The 14,685-nt window shown below is 50.9% G+C and overlaps 1 long non-coding RNA gene across 1 annotated transcript; it reads right to left on the bottom strand.

Moving 5' to 3' along the window:
* Positions 1-1,631: 1,631 nt before the first annotated feature.
* On the bottom strand, positions 1,632-14,564 carry LOC138844556 (uncharacterized). The gene is made up of 3 exons (XR_011380488.2): positions 14,356-14,564; positions 10,317-10,456; positions 1,632-1,934 (listed from the first exon to the last, which is right to left on the bottom strand). It is a non-coding gene; the product is annotated as an uncharacterized LOC138844556 (long non-coding RNA).
* Positions 14,565-14,685: the final 121 nt, after the last annotated feature.

The following is a 14,685-nucleotide window of genomic DNA, read 5'->3' as shown; positions in this document are numbered from 1 at the left end:
GACCGATGCACCAGGACATAGGAAATGGGGCTGGTGTTGTGGTTCACCCATCCTGTGTGGTGCAGGTTCAAGTCCTGGCTGCTTTACTTCCAATCCAGCTCCCTGCTAATGCACCTGGGAAAGCAGTGGAAGATGGCCCAAGTGCTTGAGTCCCTGCACCCATATGGGAGACCCGGATGGATTTTCTGGCCCCTGGCTTCAGTCTGGCCCAGTCCTGGTTGTTGAGCCAGTGGATGGAAGATTCTCTCTCTCTCTCTCTCTCTCTCTCTCTCTCTCTGTCTGTCTCTCCCTCTCTCTGAAATTCTGTCTTTCAAAGAAATACACTCTCTGAGACCTCCCAAGGCTGTTCTATCCCTCTCTCTGATCTGCCCACTTCCCAGAGTCCTCTGTCCACCTTGCCAGACGTTGCCTGGGCAGACTCAGCACCACTAGACTTTGGGAGAGATGACGGGACCCGGGTGCTTAGCAGGCTCCGACTGGCTTGTCGTGCACTGTGTCCTCTCCTTCCCACTGAGCCACGTGGCTTCCAGTGGCAGGGCAGGGGCCGTGGGGGACACTAGAGATACAGCTGGCCATGCTGGAACCTTGACTGGGTCTTTTATTTTCTTTATTTTAATATTTTTATTTATTTGAAAGGCAGTGAGAATGGGGCGGGGGGAATGACAGAGACAGAGAGAAGTCTTCTACCTGCTAGTTCACTCCCCAAATGGCTGCAACAGCCAAGGGTGGACCAGCTGAATCCCAGAGCCTGGAACACCATCCAGGTCTCCCATGGGAGTAGCAGGGGCCCAAGCACTTGGGCCGTCTTCTGCTGCTTTCCCAGGTGCATTAGCAGGGAGCTGGATGGGAAGTGGAGCACCTGGGACTGGAACTGGTGCTCACTTACAGGATGCCGACCCGGCTTGGTCCCTGCGCCCAGGAAGCGGTGGAATCCACCAGCAAAGCCAGGGATTAGACTTTAGTTGGCCTCACTGGATTTCTCCAGCAAATGTAGTATCTTCCGCATTTTTAAATTTTGGGAAAATAGAAAAGAAAAATATCAAACAGTTTTAGCACATCTTGGCATATTTTTCCCCGTCTTCCTTTTCCAGGACGAATGTTGAATGTGGCTTTAATCACTCCATGTCCATGTATTGCATTCTGCTGTGCATCGGGCAGCATTAAATCATGCCTGCCAGGGCCGGCGCTGGGGCATAGCGGGTAAAGCCGCCGCCTGCGGCACCGGCATCCTATGTGGGCGCCGATTCTAGTCCCAGTTGCTCCACTTCTGATCCACTTGTCTGCTATGGCCTGGGAAAGCAGTGGAGGATGGCTCGAGTCCTTGGGTCCCCGCACCCACATGGGAGACAGGAAGAAGCACCTGGCTCCTGGCTTCAGATTGGCCCAGCTCCAGCCACTGTGGCCATTTGTGGAGTAACAGTGGATGGAAGACCTCTCTCTCTTTCTCTCTCTTTCTCTCTCTCTCTGCCTCTGACTCTGTAACTCTGCCTTTCAAATAAATAAATCTTAAAAAAAATCATGCCTTCCATATTGTCATACACAGTGCTGTTTCTCAACAGCATTTCTCGACTTTTCAGGAAAAGACTGTTGAAGAATATTTTTTTTATAAAGGAAGATCACTACTCTCATGCAGATATAAAATGAACATATGGGAAAGATTTTATTTAATCCATTAGTGAAATGCTAACACTAGCTCAAGAGACAATGCAAGAAAGGCATGTATCGTGCAGGAATATTGAAATCAGTGTGCAAATGGAGACAAAAGTGGCTTCTTGCAGGATGAGGCAGGAAAGCACTGGGACGAGTGTCTGCGGTCCCCAGACGTGCCTGCTGGGGCTGTGAAAGGCTGTCACTGAAGAAGATCCTCCCCAGTGGGTTTGCCATTTGAGGATGGAGACGTCAAATGATCTCAGGTGTGAAGACACCAGGTGCAGCTGGGCAGGAGAAAACACACCCAGGTCATTTGCAAAAGGGGAGTACTAAAGAAATCCGTTCCTTCAAGCAAGTTCAGAAAGAATACGGGGGCCTGAACTGTGGTGTAGTGGGTTAAACCACTGCCTGCGATGCCAGCATCCCCTGTGAACACCGGTTCGAGTCCCAGCTGCTCCATTTCTGCTCTAACTCCCTGCTGTTATGCTTGGGAAAGCAGTGGAGGATGGTCCAAGTGCTTGAGCCCCTGCACCCCTGTGGGAGACCTGGAAGAAGCTCCTGGCTCCTGGCTTCTGCATGGCCCAGCCCTGGGCTGTTGCAGCCATTTGTGGGAGTGAACCAGTGGGTGGAAGATATCGCTCTCTCTCTCTCTCTCTCTCTCTCTCGCTCTCTCTCTGTAACTTCGCCTTTCAAATAAAATAAATAAACATTACTTTTTTTCCAAAAAGAAATAATATGGATACTATGACCCCATCTTATAGAAATGATATATGATGAGACATGTAAAGAAAAATCTACATAAATACATAATGCCAAACTGCTGACACTGTCTACCTCTAGAAGTTGGGACTAGGAAGAATTTTCTTTATCTTTGCTGTTTGTTTTTAGGGTTTATTTTTTAAATGTTCAAATTGTCTACAGTGGCCCTGTGTTACTTTTATAATTTAAAAAAAAATTTTTTTGATAGGCAGAGTGGACAGTGAGAGAGAGAGAGAGAGAGAGAGAGAGAGAGAAAGGCCTTCCCTTGCCGTTGGTTCACCCTCCAATGGCCGCCGTGGCCGATGCACTGCGGCCAGCGCACCGCGCTGATCCGATGGCAGGAGCCAGGAGCCAGGTGCTTCTCCTGGTCTCCCATGCAGGTGCAGGGCCCAAGCACTCGGGCCATCCTCCACTGCACTCCCTGGCCACAGCAGAGAGCTGGACTGGAAGAGGAGCAACCAGGACAGAACCGGCGCCCTGACCGGGACTAGAACCCAGTGTGCCGGCGCCACAAGGCGGAGGATTAGCCTAGAGAGCCGCGGCGCCGGCCTACTTTTATAATTTTTTAAATAAGAAAGAAGGGGAGGCCGGTGCCGCAGCTCACTAGGCTAATCCTCCGCCTGCGGCGCCAGTACTCCAGGTTCTAGTCCCGGTTGGGGCACCGGTTCTGTCCTGGTTGCTCCTCTTCCAGGCCAGCTCTCTGCTGTGGTCCAGGAAGGCAGTGGAGGACGGCCCAAGTGCTTGGGCCCTGCACCCGCATGGGAGACCAGGAGGGGGCACCTGGCTTCTGTGCAGTGGCCGCAACGCGCCAGCTGTAGCGACCACTTGGGGGGTGAACCAAAGGAAAAAGGAAGACCTTTCTCTCTGTCTCTCTCTGTCTAACTCTGCCTATAAAAATAAAAAAATAAATAAATAAATAAAAAAGGAAGGGGAGGGAAGGCATTGTGGTTCAGCGGGTTAAGCTGCTTGGGATACTCAAGTCCCACACTGGAGTATCTGGGATCAAATCCCAGCTACTCCATCCTTCTGATCCAGCTTCCTGCTGAATGCACACCCTAAGAGGCAGTAGATGAGGGCTCAAGGCCTTGGTCTCTGCTGTTTATTTGGGAGACCTAGTTTCCGGCAGTTACAGCCATTTAAGGAGTGAACCAATGGATTGAAAATCAATCTCTCTCTCTCTCTCTCTCTCTCTCTGCCTCTGCCACTCTGTAATTCTGCCTTTCAAATAAATAAATCAGTCTTTAAAATGAAATAAATTCCAATGCATAGCAAAGGCAAGAGATAATAAATCATTCTTGTTTTTAAACCATTGACTTTGGGAGTAATTTATTGTATGGCAATAGTAACTGAAGCAAATAGTACATATGGAAATGACTTTTAGGAGATATTTATTTATTTACTGAAAAGCAGAGTAACACAGAGACAGAGAAATCTTCCATCTGCTGGTTCACTCCCCAAAGTGAACCATGTCCAGGTCAGGCTGGAGTCAAGAGCCATGAACTTCATCCTGGTCTCCCATACCGGGGGCAGGGCCCTGACTACTTGGATAATCTGCTGCTGCCTTCCCAGGCACATTAGCAGGGAGCTGGATTGGAAGCAGAGTATCCAGGACTTGAATCAGTTTAACCTGCTGCACCACAACGCAAGCCCCAAATGACTTAAATACAGTGAATTCAGCATAAATAACTATCATCAACACTGTTAAAATTTGGATGCCCAATTCAAAACTAACTTTAAAAAAAAAAATATTTATTTATTTGAAATAGTTACAGAGGGGCCAGAGCTGTGGCGCAGTAGGTTAATCCTCTGCCTGCGGCGCTGGCATCCCATATGGGCACCAGTTCTAGTCCAGGCTGCTCCACTTCTGATCCAGCTCTCTGCTGTGGCCTGAGAAAGCAGTAGAAGATGGCCCAAGTGCTTGGGCTCCTGAACCCATGTGAGAGACCAGGAGGAAGCACCTGGCTCCTGGCTTTGGATTGGCACAGCTCTAGCCGTTGCGGCCATTTGGGGAGTGAACCAACAGAAGGAAGACCTTTCTCTCTGTCTCTCCCTCTCACTGTCTGTAACTCTACCACTAAAATAAATAAATAAAATCTTTTTTTTTTAAAGAAATAGAAATAGTTACAGAGAGACAAAGAGAACGAGAGAGAATCTTTTAATCCGCTTGTTCACTTCCCAAGTGGCTGCAACAGCCAGGGCCGAGCTAGGCTGAAGCCAGGAGCCAGGAGCTGCATCAGGGTCTACCACTTGGGTGGCGGGAGTCCAAATACCTGGACCATCTTCTACTGCTTTTTCCCAGTGTGGGAAGTAAACATGTGGTTCATTTTCAAAATAAGGCTGCTCTTGCATCTGGAAGTTCTTAGGCAAACAGGATGTTAATAGGCAAAACAGCTGGAGCAAATGCCAGGAAGATTGTAACCCTGTAGTTATTCAGCCAATGAGGAACCAGGGGCGGGACCTGCATGCTAAGAAATAAATAGCTTGGTGTGCTGGACCCTTGGTGTGCTGGACCCTTGGTGTGCTGGACCTCCTTGGTGTGCTGGACCCTTGGTGTGCTGGGTCACTTTGGTGTGCTGGACCTCCTTGGTGTGCTGGACCTCCTTGGTGTGCTGGACCCTTGGTGTGCTGGGTCACCAAGAACCCATGTTGCAATATCATTAATCGTGTTGCTTTTGCTGCACTTCCTGAGTGAGTCCATCCGTTGAGTGTGGATGGGTGAGGCTGTTTCTCACCCCAGGCCACCAGCAGGGAGCTGGATCGGAAGTGAGCAGCCGGGACATGCAGCAGGGCTCACAAGGAATGGCAGCGCTGCAGGTGGTGGCTTCTCCTGCTCCGCCACAACGCTGGCCCCAGAAGCAATTTTTGGAAAAAGAAGATTTACGTAGTTTTTAATAAGAGAGATATGATAACCTGGACCTCTGGTGGATAGGCATGGAAGCAGGAGATTGAAAGATTTCTCACCTTGTATTTTAAGGGAGGCAAAAAAGATTATGAAAGTGCTGGCAAGAATTAAAATAATTGGCTGGGGCTGGCGCTGTGGTGCAGTGGGCTAAGCTGCTGTCTACAGCGCCGGGATCCCATATGCATGCCACTTTGAGTCCTGGCTGCTCCACTCCGGATCCAACTCCCTGCTAATGTAACTGGGAAAGCAATGAAAGATGGGCCAAGTCCTCTGAGCTCCTGCACCCACATGGGAGAACTGGATGAAGCTCCTGGCTCCTGGCTTCTGTCTGGCCCAGCCCTGGTTGTTGCAGCCATTAGGGGAGTGAACCAGCAGATGGAAGATCTCTCTCTTTCTCTCTCTGCAACGCTGACTTTCAAATAAATAAATAATCTTTAAAAAGAAAACAATAGGCTGTATACTTTCCAAGTTACAGCAAATATTATGATAGAAAGGCAAAGGAACACCAAAATAAGTAAGATCAAGCATGCCAGAATAAATTAAAATGCATTACACTTCCCTATTAAAAGCCAAAGACCTTCCAACAGTTTTAGTATGATTTAATTACTACAATGCGTCCACCCTACTGCACCATGTATCAGCTAGCACTAAAGGAGTAAATAAGTCTCCCACGTTGCACATGGGAGTCCTGGGTTCAATTCCTGGCTCCAGCTCCTGGCTCTGGCTTCTTGCTAATCCAGACACTGGGAGCCGATGGAGATGCTTCAGGTACTGGATTCCCACCACCCATGTAGGAGACCTGGAGTTTCCAGCTCCTGGCCTCGGTTTGGCCCAGCCTCAGCTGTAGCAGTCATCTACAGAGGAACCAGTGGATAGCAAATCTCTCTGTCTCTCTGCCTGTCAAATAAATAAATAAACATTTTAAAAACTCAAACTGCGAGTGAGGAGAGTGTGGGAAGTATCGTTATGTTCTTCTTTAAAAAAGATTTATTTATGTGAAAGGTAGAGTGACAGAGCTGGAGAGAGAGATCTTCCAACCACTAGTGTACTCTTCAGATGGCCACAATGGCTGCAGCTGGGCTGATCTGAAGCCAGGAGTGTCTTCCAAGTCTCCCACGTGGGTGCAGGGGCCCAAGAACTTTGGACCATCTTCTGCTGCTTTCCCAGGCACATTTGCAGGGAGCTGGATTGGAAGTGGAGCAACCAGGACTGGAACCGGTGCCTATGTAGGATACTGGTGCTGCAGGCGGCAGCTTAACCCACTACACCCCAGTGCTGGTCCCTATCATTATGTTCTTGAAACTGCATGTATGAAATAGATGAAATCTGTTCCCTTATATACATAATTAAAAAAAACCCCTTATTCCTAAAAAAAGATTCAAACTGCTGAAATGCATTTATATTTTTAAAAAGTAGTGGAAGTTTGGTAGAGTGATAAAAATGCCACTTGGGATGCCTGCATCCATCCCAGAGGGTGAGTTTGATTCCAAGCCCTGCTTCCAATTCTAGCTTCCTGCTAAATAAAGCACACCTTGGGATGCAGTAGGTGATGGCTCAAGTCGTCAGGTCTCTGCCACACACAGGGGAGACCTGAATTGGTTCCTGGCTTTGGCCCGTCATTGGAGGCATTGTGGCACACAGCAGGTTAAGGCACCACCTGGGATGCCCACATTCCATACTGGAATGCTGGTTCAAGTTCTGGCTGCTCCACTTCTGATCCAGCCGTCTGCTAATGCACCTGGGAGTGATGGCTCAAGCACTAGTATCCCAGGTATCCCTGAAAGAGACCTGGATGGAGGTCCTGGCTCCTGGCTCCCAGTTTCGGCCTGGCCCTGCCTTGGTTGTTGTGGCTACTTAAGGAGTGAACCAGTGAATGGAAGATCTCTGCTCTCTCTCTGGCTCTGCCTTTCGAACAGATGAAGGTAAATACACATCTAATACGTCCAGCATGGTCCCTGGGACGCTGTGTGCCATCAGAAGCTGTGTCTCACCCTCCCTTACTGCTGCTCTGCAGAGAGGAAGACAGCACAGCTGGGAGAATCAATCGCCAAGCGGCAGGTGGTGTGGGAAGTCCTGGGCCCCTCTCTTGCCCTTCCCACCTTCCTCTTTCCTGGTGCCTGGACCCTGGGGCCCCAGCGCGGTTGCCCGCCTTGGCAGAGCCATCACACAGGACCTGACAGTCAGCCTGCTGCAGGCCAAGGAGAAAGAAACCTTCTTGGGAACACTTGGTTTTCTATTATAAGAGATGGACCTAAATTTTTTTAAAAAGATTGATTTATTTGAGAGAGTAACAGAGGGTTAAGGAGAAATAGAAACAGAGAGTGGGAGGGACTGGGCCAGACCAAGGCCAGGAGTCAGGAGCTCCATCGAGGTCTCCCACATGGGTTCAGGGGCCAAGCTCTTGGGCCATTCTCCACAGCTGTCCCAGGCATATTAGGAGGGAGCTGGATTGGAAGTGGAGCAGCCAGGACTTGTATTGGCGCTCACATTAGATACTGGCCCCGACAGACCTGATTTTTTTTCTTTTATTTTTTTTTAAGATTTATTTATTTACTTGAAAGAGTTACACAGAGACAGAAGGAAGGGCAGAGAGGGAGAGAGAGAGAAGGGTCTTCCATCTGCTGGTTCACTTCCCAATTGGCCGCAATGACCGGAGCTACGCTGATCCAAAGCCAGGAGCTTCTTCCAGGTCTCCCACATGGGTGCAGGGGCCCAAGCACTTGGGCCATCTTCTACTGCTTTCCCAGGCCATAGCAGAAAGCTGGATCGGAAATGGAGCAGCTAGGACTCAAACCGGTGCCCATATGGGATGCTGGCATTGCAGGCAGTGGCTTTACCCGCTATGCCACAGCACCAGCCCAAGACCTAATCTTTTCTTTACCTTAATATTTTATTTATTATTTTTGTGGTTACATATTTTGAATTTACAGTATAATCAAAGGCTTAATGCTCCACCAAAATAAAAAGTTGAACAAATACGAGTAACTGAGACATGAGGTCTTAGTTCAGAAATTAGTGTTTCCTAAGATAGAAAGCTACACAAAGGTATATGTTTGAATACCTCAGGAGGTGGTGAATTTACTCCTTTTGAATGAACAGGAAGTACTCGCAGAGCACTTCCTGGGTATGTTATCCAGGCTGTGTGTGTTCAGTTTGAGGTGGAACTCCCAGGTCACGGTCCCGACCTCCAGGACTGGAATGTGATAGATCCGTGCTATGCCGCTCTCAGATAGCAGAGTCGTGGATTCAGCCACTGACTCAATAAAATAGGAAGTGACACATACATATATATGAGGGGACTTCAAATAGTTCATGGAAAAATATTATTTCTCAACCTAAGTTCCATCAAGTTCAAGTAGGATATCAGCCACTTGGTTCCATCCCTAAAGAATGGAAGATCCTGGGGGTTAACCACCTCGATGCAGTCTTTTTACATCATTAACTAAAGAACAATGGGTTCTGTTCAATGATTTTGTATGATTTATTTATTTATTTGAAAGAGAGAGAGAGGCAGAGAGAGATCTTCCACCCCCTGGCTTACTCCCCACATATCCACAACAGCTGGAGCTGGCCCAGGCTGAAGCCAGGAGCCATGAATTCCATGCAGCTCTCCTATATGGGTGGCAGGGGCCCAAGTACTTGGGCCACCACCTGCTGCCTTCCCAGGTGCATTAGCAGGGAGCTGCATCCGAAGTGGAGCAGCCTGGTCTCGAAGCAGGCACTCTGCTATGGGATGCAGGTGACTTGTGATACAGCAACACCTATCACTCGTGATTTTTCTAAGATTAAGGAAGAAAGAAGTCAGGAGGAACCAAATTAGGGCTGCAAGGTGGATGCCTCATGACATCTTCTCATTGAAATTCTCACAAAATTGTCCTCGTCTGATGAGACAAATGAGCAGGAGCCTTGTCGCGGTGGAGAAGGACTCTCTGTTGAAGCTCTCACCGCTTGGAAGCCATTGCTTCCACTGTGCTTGGTCTTCAGGACCATGCTGGGAGAGCCGTGCTCCGTCCCCTGTTACAATTCTTCAGAAAACTGCTTTAGCATCTTCATCCCCCTTGGTTAAAGCTTCCATTGAAAGCTCTGCTTTTCCCTGCGGCGGATCTGGGTGCAACCGTTTCGGCACCCGTTAAGCAGAAAGCTCGCCCAACCTCTGTTTCTCAGAACTGTGTCAGCTGAACCCACTGAGGTGCCTCTGGTGTTGGTTCCTCCTTGTGCTGTTAAATTGTCCGTCCTCTCCCATCAGGGCACAAACAACGCTAATTGTTTTCCTTGTATGCTGATATGGGTGGTCTGTTGCAAGCGTCATCTTCAACATCTGGTCCTGTGATTCTTTGTCAACTGCTGATTCTTGGAGGCACTGTCGCACCTCTTCACAGAACCTCTTCCACCCCACTCACCATAAATGTGATGCTCTTGCTTCAGTTTGAGCAGAATCTGCTTCCTCTGACTCAACTGATTTGATAGGGATTCTTTTTTTTTTTTTTTAAGATTTATTTATTTGAGAAGTAGAGTTACAGAGAGAGAGAGAGGGAGAGACAGAGAGAAAGGTCTTCTCTCTGCTGGTTCACCCCCTACTAGGCCAGTCCAAAGCCAGGAGCCAGGAACTTCTTCCGGGTCTCCCACCCTGGTGCAGGGAGACCAAGCACTTAGGCCATCTTTTACTGCTTCCCAGAGATGCTGGATAGGAGCAGCCAGGACTAGAACCTGGTGCCCATATGGGATGCCGGCGCCACAGGCAGAGGATTAACCTACTGTGCCACAGCACTGGCTCCTGATAGGGAGCTTTTTAAACTGATGTCGTAGCCTTCTTGGTGTCCCAAACTAGATCTTGTTCAGTCATGTTACAAGTTAATGAGTTTATTTCAGTACAGAGATTTGAAATCCATGCAGTTTTTTCATAAGCATATTTTCATGAAGACTCCTTGCACACACACACACACACACATGCACACACTAATTGGGGGGCCGAATATTCAGACGGAAGCAGTGGGTGAGCACTTACAGATTTTAAGGTCGTGGATGATTCATCTTTCTGAGCCCCAGAAAATGGTGGCTCACTACAGATGCAGTGTGAGGATTAAATGAGGAAGTAAGTAAAAGTGGCTCGCACGCAGGAAGCAATTAATGCGAAACAAGGCGGGTCTGTTGAGGCAAAGATGACCAATCTGTCACTCAGCAGAAGGCTTCACTGCAAGTCACCAAAGCCAGCCCCCCAGACAGGCCCCAGAGTTGGGGGGGGGACCAGCTGAAGTCCTAATCTTGTCGCCCCTCCCTGGGAAGGGTCCCAGGACCCCTCACTTCCCCAAGGCAATGGTGCTCCACATCACCAATGCCCAGCGTGCAAGCATAGACGCGGTTCCAGTTTTTATTTAAAGATCCTAATTTCTGAACATCTATTTTGGGGATTACAGCGATGGCTTAAGCTACTTTGAGACGCTGTGAGTTGAAGTCTTTCCTTCACTTGGGTGCTAAAGTTTAATTCAGTCTAATTATTTCATATGGCATCGACTATAATAGTTTCATAATTTCTAGTATATTAAGCACTTAATATGTTGTGTCATTTGAAATCACATATTAAATTCAGCAAAGTACATTTTAATGAGAGTTAAGTGGTGTGAAAATATTAATATGATGTGATGGTTCATCTTGGTGCTTGGATTTGGTAGTCTGTTCCACAGGCACAAACGCCTTGCTCGCCAGGTAAGGGGGGCGGTAACCGCCAGGGCGCGGATGGATATGGGTCATAAAATCACTCCTATCCTTGCCACTGCAGCGCTCCCCAGCTGGATCTCTCACTGGGCCTCACAGCCCTGCAGAGCAAGCAGGGAAATTGTTGCTTCCCTTTGAGAGAAGACACCAAGGCTCAGCAATGGAAAGGGCCAGCTACGGGCGACCCTGCTAATCAGGACAGCGGCTGGGGCATAAATGCGGGCCCTGCCGGCTAAAAGCCACTGCAGTCTCCCTGCACCGCAGCTGCTGTCGGCGTAGCCTCGGGGAGCAGTGGTCTCTGGACTCCAGGGCAGGGAGGACCCTAGGAGGGTCACGCTTCTCCCCCAACCCCACACACCCAACGTGGTGGAACTGACAGAGCCAGAGAGGGGCTGGCAGACTGGGCACCCAGACCGGGCAGTCTCTCTTCCAGGGTGCACCCTCTACCCTAACCCTAAGTACCTTGCACTCTTAGGCCACCCTGGGGTGCCTGGAGGAAAGGGTCCTGATGAATCACAATGAGCCCTTAACAAAGCAACTGGGCTTCCAGGGCAAGACAACAGCCAAGGGTCTGGAGAGAGCGCCTCAGGGCTCTGCCCACTGAACTCCCATATTCCATCTCTGCTGGACAGTTAGTCTCGGAGGCAGAGATCTGTGAGGACCCCCTATACTTATCTTCCAGGATACTCAAAGAAAACAGACATCAGAATATCCCGTGTTGACCCTAAGGGGCAAGGGTTTAGGCCAAGCTGAGATAACAGGCGTGTCCCTTCCTGGCCATGTAAGTGCATGTTAACCTTGGCCTTCAGTTACACAAACCCAGTTAAAGCCACCTGCGTGAAAACAGGCCCCACGGTATCCAAGACAAGCAGCAGTGGGCATCTGTCGAGCAGTTAAGACACTTGGGACGCCCAGATCCCACATCAGAGTGCTGGGAGTTGGCCCCGCCTCTGCTTCCGGTTCTAGCTTCCTGCAAACCGGAGCCCTGGGAGGCAGCAGGTGATGGCCCAGGCACTTGGGAATCCGACCCCCACCTGGGAGACCCAGAGGGAGTTCCTGGATGCTGATTTTGGCCAGGTCCAGGTGCAGCTGTCATGGGCATTTGGCAAGTGAACCAACAATGGAAGATCTCTCTCCATCTCTCTCCCCTTCAAGTAAAACGAAAAATAAATTAAATTGAAAAATGTTTTCGGGGCTGGTGTTGTGGCATAGTGGGTAAAGCCACTGCCTGTGACACCAGCATCCCATATGGGCACCAGTTCGTGTCCTATCTGCTCCACTTAATGCTCCAGCTCCCAACTAATGGCCTAGGAAAAGCAGTGGATGATGGCCTACGTGCTTGGGCTCCTGCATTCACGTGGGAGACCCAGAAGCAGCTCCTGAATCTTGGTTTTGGCCTGGTCCAACCCTGGCTGTTGCAACCATCTGGGGAGTGAACCAGCAAATGGAAGATCTCTCTCTCTTTCTCCCTCTCTCTCCATAACTCTGAGTTTCAAATAAATACATCTTAAAAAATGTTTTCAAAGGAGCAAAAAATTGGTGACTTGAAGTGGGTGTTTTGGTGTGGTGGGTTAAGCTGTCATTCGGGACCCCTGAATCCACTATCATAGCCAGTCTGAATGCTACCTAAGCTTCCAGTCTGGCTTCCTACTGTGCCTGGGAGGCAGCAAATGATGGCCCAAGTCCTTGGGTCCCTGCCACCCACATGGGAGACTTGGATGGAGTTCCTGGCTCCTGGCTTTGGCCTGGCCTAGCCCTGGCCATTGTGGACATTTGGGGGAGTGAAAAATCTCTTGCTTTCTCCATTTCTGTGTAACTCTACCTTTCAAATAAATAAAAATAAAATACAATAAAAATTCTGCTTCCTCCAGATTGTTGCAAAACTGGAGAAAGAAGAAAGAGAGTAGGCAAGTGGCTTTGCCTAGGTCATTGTTGCTCCCACCACGAGCTTCCCAGAGGGCCGCTCATGGCACCAATCAGTGCATGGCAGGTGCCAGGGCCTTCCGTCTTCAAAGCAGGCAGCAGTCACCACTGGAGAGGAGGGAGGCCGCGGGGTAATGAGTTCCAGCTCAAGCCGGAGACCACTGTCCCTGGGAGGACAGTGAAAGGTGGGGTCTGGGCTGTGTGTCCCTTCCCTACCCCACTCCACATTTGTGGGGGGGAGGGGCAGGAAGTCTGGCATCTGGGATGGATTAAGAACTGATGTAACCACAGCAGGGGCTGAGCCAGAAGAGCTCCCTGCATACAGGCCTGGAAGGAGAGAGGCCCTCGGAGGGGTCAGCAGGCAGCGGACAACCCTGCCTCACCCCTCAGGCCACCCTCAGAGTCACACAGGCCTCTGTCTGCCCCCTCTCTCCTCTGCAGCACAACTGCTCAACAAGCAAAACAAAACCCACCACCCCTGGCTCCAAATAGCACAGGCCCAGGCGGCTGGAAATGGTGAACACCAACCAGCTCCGTCTTGTGTCGGTTTCCACAATAAGGCACTACGACGCCCCCTCCCAGGGTACGTGCACCCATCGACTCTGCCTCTCCTTCTAATAGAAGCATGGATGCTAATGGAAGATTAGCGTCCTCTCCCATCAATGTTAATACTTTTTTGGGGGGAGTTATTTGCAATTTCCTTTCGTAAGTCTGAAACATCATTGCCCAAATTAGCTCTTTTCGCTCAATAAATGCCATATTAGCATTCTGAGACTTCCAATTGCGTACTGCTCATTGAGAGAGGGGTCAGACGAAAAAGCTGAGCAGCCCGCACCTGACCTCCATTTCGCTGAAGAAAGCCAGGGCGGGGGAGACCCCAAGTCTCCAAGCCCGGGCCATACTCTCCGCCCACTGCACCCAGCCAGGGCGAGCAGTGCCCAGGGCATGCGCGCCCCCCGAGCCACCGGCCCCGCCGGGTGACGCTGCCGCAAGGTCCCAGCCTTGGCACCTCGGGGGCTCCCTGCTTGGGGGCGGAAGGAGGGAGCCTCGGGAGTGCGGGCCGAGGAAAGGGGAGCCCGTACTTGTGGCCCCAAAGCGACTGCATCTAGCTCGGTCTTCGAGACCGGCCTCGCACCCAAAGCCCGGGCAGCAGCTCTGGGGGCTCGCGGTCTAACAACCTCGCGGCGACTCCGTCTCCGGCGGCAACCCCGGCTGCAGGCGGGGCGCGCCCGGCCCAAAGGGCTGGAGCCGAGGGCCGCCCCTCCCCCAAGGCCCCACGGCGGACCCCTTCCGTCCGCTTGATGCCAAGCGCCGGGTGCTCGTCCCAACAAAGCCCCCTCTCCCCTGGCACCCCGACCTGCCACCCACGCCGCCCGCTCCGGTACACGGCGGATCCCGGCCCTCGCAACCGGCTTCTCGCAACCTTCTTGAAGCTTCGGATCGGACTCCTGCGGGCATCCCACAGGCACCATGGCCCCCTCGTCCCAAAAATACGTTCGCGCCGCCCACCAACGGCGGCGGAGCCTCGAGGACCCAGGCGCTGCCGCACCTACACGGCGCGGCCGTCGCGAGAGCGCCAGTGCGATCGCCCTCCGCGCCTCGCTGACGGACTCGCAGCGCGCGGCGCGCAGGCAGCGCGCAAAACGTGACGGGGGCGTGGCCTCCGGGCACGCCCAGGAGGCGCGCGCCGAGGTCGGGCGGAGAGAAGGCCGCTTTCCCATGGTCCCTTGATATTTGCA

This window comes from Oryctolagus cuniculus, chromosome 12 (assembly GCF_051225735.1).
Source record: "Oryctolagus cuniculus isolate XC-2025 breed Fujian yellow rabbit chromosome 12, ASM5122573v1, whole genome shotgun sequence".
Lineage (NCBI taxonomy): Eukaryota > Metazoa > Chordata > Mammalia > Lagomorpha > Leporidae > Oryctolagus > Oryctolagus cuniculus.
Note: the sequence above shows the minus strand (reverse complement) of the source record. Positions and strands in the feature narration are given on the sequence as shown.